A 7,328-nucleotide genomic window follows, 5' to 3' on the forward strand; every position below is an offset into this window, starting at 1 on the left:
CTCCGTCTCATCTCAAGTGTTGTGGATCAGTTTCATGTCTTTTCCAGGTCTGTCTGTTTCATATCTCCACGGAAGCGTTTGGCTTTTGAAAGGAAACTTACTGTAGATGTCAGATGTCAGAAATCTAAAGAGGAACGGCTGCCTGGAGTCTCCATCCCCCAAATCTCACACCCTACATCACCTCGTATTTTTGGCTGCTGCCTTTATTTACTGTATAAGTGCGTGACTGGATATGTGGATAATCAAACTCACCAATATTTCATTTCATATTTTATTCCTCCATCTCTACAGTCCAACTTCAGTTAATATACTTTTGAGTAATACCAATATATTCTTTTTTCTTCCGTTTTTGAGACGTTTTATAAAAATCCAATTTTCTGTCTTTTGTAACTTGCGTCTTATTGAAGTAGTTTGAATGTTCTACACAAGAGACTTTTATTATGTTGAGGGATGAGGAGGAACAGATGCAATAAAAAGGTAATATTCTGTGTTAAAAATGTGTTTCCTTCTGAAATCTATTTGTTCTCCCCACATGCCGTGACTCTGAAAGCTTTGTGCGACAAATGAAATTGTTATATTTAAACAAACCATGTTGCTTGGGTGCAAGAGACGCAACATCTCGTACTGCTCTTATTACACCGTGTTAATTTTTGTTTCTCAACATCAGAATCACTCTCAGATTGGCCTCATCCAAGAGACACAGACCTGAGCTGCTACACAAGGAAGCCATGTTTAAATGATGACAGTTCACCTTCCAGCAATAAATGTTTATTTTACACTGGATTAATACTTTTCGGAAACACCATTAACACACAGAAAAAAACAGAAGTCACCGCCGAGCAGTGAAACGTCTTCTGTGTATGAGGTCAAACTGGAGAATGATGAGTCTTCAAACCCTTGAGTGTACTGGAGTAGAAAGAGCAATACATTGATTTCGTGTAAATAAACATTTCTTAAATCAAACCTCACAGAATTATTTTGGTGGTGTGTAAAGAAATGGGGGCAGGTCCAGGTGTCTTTCCTTATTTACAAGAGGCAGGATTGAAATAACTGTTCATGTAGAGTGTTCCAGAAATCTGAATTATGTAATTATTACCTATTAAAAACCTTTTTCCCTGTTAGCAAGTGTTGCTGGATAATTACTCCTCTGTTGAAGCGGAAGCTGGGAGCTTTGGATTTCTTCCAAGTGGAGGATATCATAGCTGTCAGATGTTCCAGATATTTTGGGACTTTGAATCACAGCGAGGAGGCTGACGTTCGTATTTTCCCACCCGGCTGCTCATTATTGCCGTCGGAGCGCTGCATAATGTAAACACGACAGAACGAGAGCGATAACCGTTTAAATCCTGAACAGAAAACAACGGAACACAAAGGAGAGCTGCCAAATCAAGCTCATCCACCCACTTCTGAGCGCAGGTCTAACCAGGCACACGGATGAAAACACCTGTGTGGATGAAGCACCGCGGATGTGACAACGCACTTATTATGAACATCACACACACGTGAAAACACAATTTATGTCCAACAAAGCCAAGATTAACAGCTGCAGAACAAAAGATAGAAAGATAGATTACTTTATTCATCCCCGAAGGGAAATTAAGTCGTCATAGCAGCCGGTACATTTGAATACAATAAAATACAATACAATAGAATAAAATATAAAAATATAAAATATAAAATATAAAATATAAAATATAAAATATAAAATATAAAATATAAAATATAAAATATAAAATATAAAATATAAAACATAAAACATAAAATATAAAATATTGCGGTAGAAAGAATAAAAACAGAAACACAAGATAAATGGGTAGATAAGGTGCAGTGGCAGATGATGGTAATAGTACTGATGATATGATGGTAATGTTATTGTTAGACAGTATATAAAAAATAGTACAGTATATATAGTATATAATATATATTTATATATGAAAGTAAGTATACCAATATAATAGCAGTATATAGTAATAATAGCAGCAACAGTATATATAATAGTAATAATAATAGTAAAATATAATAATAATAATAACATGTATACATGTATAAATATGTGTATATAGATTTATATATACAAAGAATATATAAAGAGTGGAACTCAAATGTTCTCGATTGTAAGGAATGATTAAAATCCACTTCAAGTCGGAAAAAAAAGTGAGAGAGTCACTGAAATCTGTACGTCCATCTCTCACCTGCGCCTAACACCATTGTTTTTTAGCCGATACAGATGTTGTTTAGGATTAATCAAGAAAACACCATAAGGACTCAGAAAGTGACTCCAATGCTGAAGGACCTGAAACCTGTTTCTTGTAAGTAGGTCTTCTCCAATACAGCACAATGTTCATTCTGCAAATTACAGTCTCGATAAGTAGAACGACTGTAGGCGATAGAGCCCCGGGTACCGTGTGATTGACAGCTAGTATAGTCCAGTGGGCGTAGGAGCAGTTAACAAATCGAAGGGTGAAGTCAAGGTGGGTTGCAACTTGGTGTATGGACAAAACATCACATATACCAGCTCCTGCAGAGGGTCATGGGTTCTTTTGTTCCTTTCAGAGATGACGCATGGGATTAACACACTGGCTGTGCACAGGACTTTCTGCACTGAGACGAATAGTGTGGCTTTTTATTAAAGTTATATGATAGATGTCCGCTGTCATTTACTCTGTGACTTGGATTGCAGCTTTTCCGCTTGTATTTCTTTGCGCTCAGTGGCGCTGTGTGTTCTTTGAAACCAATGAAAGTGACGTGTTTGTAAGGAAAACATTTAATAATCTAATCACGATCTAATAATTAACTGAATAACTGCTGCTCAGCTCCAGAAACGTCTCTTTCAGATATTCATCAGCGGCGACAGAAGAAAAGTCATAAATCAGCCTCTGACAGGGGCAGCTGCCTTTTTGCCAGAGGGCAGATAAAAATTGTCCAACTGTACCGAGAAGGAACAGTCGAGGAGAAAAGGGGGGGCATTATGCAAACACATTTTTTTTTTACATGTTTCCTCTCACAGCTGCAGACTCCAGCTACTGCTTCAACAACAACAACAACAACAGCAACAGAGATCAAGACATCCACCGCCTCCTGGTATCCTCCTTTAGATTTCTGATGGTGAACCAAACATGGCTGGAAACATTTTCTCTCTCCGGACCATCTATCAGATCTCAGACTTATTAGGTGTCGGCTGTGGTGGCGCTCAATCATCGCAGCCAGTCTTGTTTTCTTTGTGTCGTTTTGAAAAATGGAAAACAAAAAAATGCAGACCTGACTTTATTCCCCAGGTGATTAATTCTGCCTTTGCTGCTTATGCTAGTTTCAGGATTGGCTGAGTGATTGATTCCCCGTAGGCGGCAGCTACAGTATTTCCAGCGCCTGCCCATTCTATCATGTGTTCATCAACTCTTAATCACATCTGGACCAACACAAATACACAAATAAATGGTACCTGGACGTCGGCAAAGAAGAACCAGATGTTTTAGTGCTTGGAGAATGTCCTAAACGTCCAGCTGAGTGAATTGATGAAGCATTTGTGCCTGAACTGTTTAAAATGTATTCAAAATAATATGTCCACAGTTTGAGGAATGGCTTGTTCTTTTTCCTGGGGGGGGGGTTAGAGTATCTACATTAATGCCACTATCAATTCATGGGCGCAAGCTGAGCACTGGAAGTTCTATCGGTTGAGCCTTATCTGAGAGATCCGAGGCTAGCTGTCTTACTTTGAACTAAACGTTGAGGATCATGTCGTTTAAGGCAAAAAAGTTTTGGGCCAAAGTATAAAAAGTTTAATTACATGTTATATAATTAGTTTGTCAAAGATGGTTCGTGTCATTTGATGTAGCTCTTATCACCGTGATGTGTGATCAAGTGTTGGGGGGGAAGACGTCTTTCTTTCTTTCTTTCTTTCACTGCTGTGGTAAATCATGACATAGAAGAAAATAACAGATAAAATTGACGGCTTTGATCTATAGTGTTGTTCAGTGTCCTCAGCGTTATATACGTGCTCTCCTGCCTTCCTCTGTGGCCCAAAGCATGCACTACTCCTGCTGCCCGTGGGTCCAGACAGAGCCTGGGGACTGTGGCTCCACACAAACACCATTACATCCTCCCTTACTTCTCCACTCGTCCTCCTCTCCTCTCATCTCCGTCTCTCTTCCTCTCACCTATCCTTAGTTTTGCCCATGTCCCATCCACTGACAGGGAGGAGGCAGGATTTTTTCTCTAAACAGATCGATGAACCAGAGAAAAGAGAGTCAACCTGACCCCCATCTTATCACCCGCCCTCCCCCCCCCCCCCCCCCCCGGAGCCCACAGGCTAATGTGAGAGACTGAGGGTCCAGCTCCAGATGTTTGTCAGTTCATAAAGTAAAGATGGCCTCTCTTGAACACAGCAGCCGTCTCCTGATCAATACTCTGAACAGGTTCCTCATTGCAGCTCATATATGTATAATCAATTTACCACAGAGCTTCACAGCTGAGCTGCAGTTCCACTGTTTTAACACTCCGGTGCAAAACAATCCTTCTTCACGCCGTGTCGCAGGGAGTTGAACCAAAGTGGTAAATTAATTCTGGAGCTGAACGCTCCCAACAGCAGCTGCAGCTGTGCGGAGGCACCATATGCCGGCTGCTTTGTGCAAACAACGCACCAGGGCGAGGGCATAAGACAATAAATCATTTTTCATGAGGTTAGAGTGATACTGAAGATACGATATCTTTTGAGTGTGGAACACTTTACCTCCTGTCGGCCTAAATGGCGGCTGTAAAGGTGCTTGTTTGTGTTTCCTTCACTGAGCACAGCTCGGTCACCTTGAGCTGAGTCGGCTGCATTGAGAGACAAGTTTCACGGCAGTAAAACATGTCCAATGAGAAACTGCTTCACCGACTGTCTGGATTGATGCTCATTATGCTGTGTTTACACAAAACACAGGTTTTCCCCTCACGTGTGTAAACATGATATTTACTTGGTTTCCTCCAGAGAAGAGCAGAGAGGGAACTGCTGCAGAAATGACCACAACTGTTGTACCTCTTGTGAAAATGCCTGAAACTTTTCAGAGCGGCGTGGTGGTGTAGTGTGTAGCACTGTGTAACCTCCAGGTTCGAATCCTATCTTGTCAAGGGTCTGTCATTGAGGAGAATGCATGTTCTCCTTGGGAACTCCAGCATTTTAATTGACCCTCCCTACAACCCTCGAAAGGAAAAGCAGTTTAGAAAATGGATGGATGAAAATCTTTGCAACAATAAACACTTTTTAAAATTGCCTATAAAACTTAAACTGTACTTCATTGAGTTCCTTAGTTACATCCGAGCCATCAGAGCCATACTGCGTTAAATACAACGCATTCACATATTGAGTATGGACTGTGAACCATGATAAGTGTAAATTTACGAGAGGTAGTAATATGTCATCTAGTGAATAACGATCCTAAACTTGATCATATCTCACAAACTCTAAAACTTTTACTAGAAACTACTTACTTTCTGCTGTTGGTCTAATTATTTTTTATGGATTTCAATACTTCACGTCCTTAACTTGTAATTGAAATGTGATTTTGCCGTCGACAGTGTCATAGTGTGGACCGATTGAACCAGTGGAAACTGTTAATCCTCTGTTTTATAATCTCAACCTTTTACTGTGTCCAATTTGGGTCATTTTTACGTGGGGTAAAGCGAAATCACTGACGTACGGATGTTTAACAAATTATCGTGCCATGAAATCTGGTTCTGTCGTAAGTCATAAATGTCGAAGAGAATAAAACGGGGTGATTGAAACACCCTCGGTTTGGTCCAGTGTGTAAAAAATATGCTTCCAGTCTCTGTCTGAGTCTGTTAAACTGCTTTTCCATTAGACTCCAACCAGTTTACGACAAAGGATCTCTTACTGGAAACTGGCCGTGGATCAGTCACTGTAGTTTCTCGCATTAGAATATAGAATCAGAGCAAGTCTCCTAACAGAAACAATTTGTTTTCCATGCTGTCTCTGTTCTATTTATCTGTTGTCTCTTTGAATTGCTTGTTTGACTTTGCTTTATTCTTTTTGTCCCTGTTTGTTCCTCATCACCCCCCCCCCCTTCCTCCAAATGATGTTACTGGAAGACTTTACACATTCATGCAAATAGAAATCAATAATGAAGCAAAGCGGCACTGTGAGTACACTGCTTCCACCGTGTCACATTGTTTGAATTTCATAAAATAATAACAATTTCCCGCCTCATTAAAAAGGCTGAGTTTCATTTGGAAGTGCAGCAGTCGGAAACCAAACATTTGCCGTGATGAAGTCGGTGTTGACCTGCAGCTCAGGGGGAGTGAACGTCTGGCCTTCATACACAGATGCATCGACACATCCCGACGTGGTGGTCGGGATGAAACGGGCTTTACTCAATTTAATCCTGCTAAGAGCTGCCGTCTCACAGCATACCAATTCTTCACGGGGGGAGAAGGTCGATATAGTCAGGAGGAGGTTCTGCTCATTATTGCGATGGTCCACGTTTTTGCTCTTGAGCATGAGGCCGGAACGAGTGAATGAATCGAGATGACGTACCTGTCTGAGTGGTGCTGGGAAGACGGACTGAGACTTAATGAGAATTTCCCGTCTAAGACTTTCTGCACACGAGGGGGATTCAACCCAACGACGACTGCAAGGGCTTTGGCCAGATGCTCCTGTTGTGTGAGGAGTTTACGGAAATCATTTGAAACCGTTTTCAGACATGAACTCAGGGAAACCTCCGCACAACGAAGCCCAGACTTTCTCCAGAGTTTGACTTTGACATATGAAGAACGCTGCAGGAGGTTCTCCAGTCAGAGGGCGATGGCGCCTGAAGTCTGCCACCATATTTGTTTTAATTCTGAAGTCACGTTTTGATCACACAAGTCTCTGCTCTCGGGACAATCGTGCGTTTAAACACCATGTGTGCGGTGCGACTCTAACGTCTAGTGAAGTGCGCATTCTCAGGATATAAAAGATCCGGTTCCATCTGTCATTATGTCTGTGGTCTCCCACGTTTTTTTAAAACAAGTTAAGATTTGAAAATCCTCTTGTTTGCAGCAGGGATTAGTTTCTTCATCAATAAGTTACTCTCTGGAAAGAGAAACCACAACCACAGTTGGGTGGTGAACTGGGCCTCGATCATAAATCACCCTCTGCCGCATCTGTGGCTCATTTTCACCCAGAGCTCCTTTCATTTCGCCTCATTTGGAGCCAACACACAGGGACTCGCTGGCCTGAGCCACAAAGACGCTGATAAGAGCTAAGTGCTGGATATCTCCGCTGATCTTTAATCAGTGCATTCATCACTTGCTCATAATGACCACCTGAGATAAACTGCATGAACGCGCCAGCA

The sequence above is a fragment of the Platichthys flesus genome, chromosome 19 (assembly GCF_949316205.1).
Source record: "Platichthys flesus chromosome 19, fPlaFle2.1, whole genome shotgun sequence".
Classification (NCBI taxonomy): domain Eukaryota; kingdom Metazoa; phylum Chordata; class Actinopteri; order Pleuronectiformes; family Pleuronectidae; genus Platichthys; species Platichthys flesus.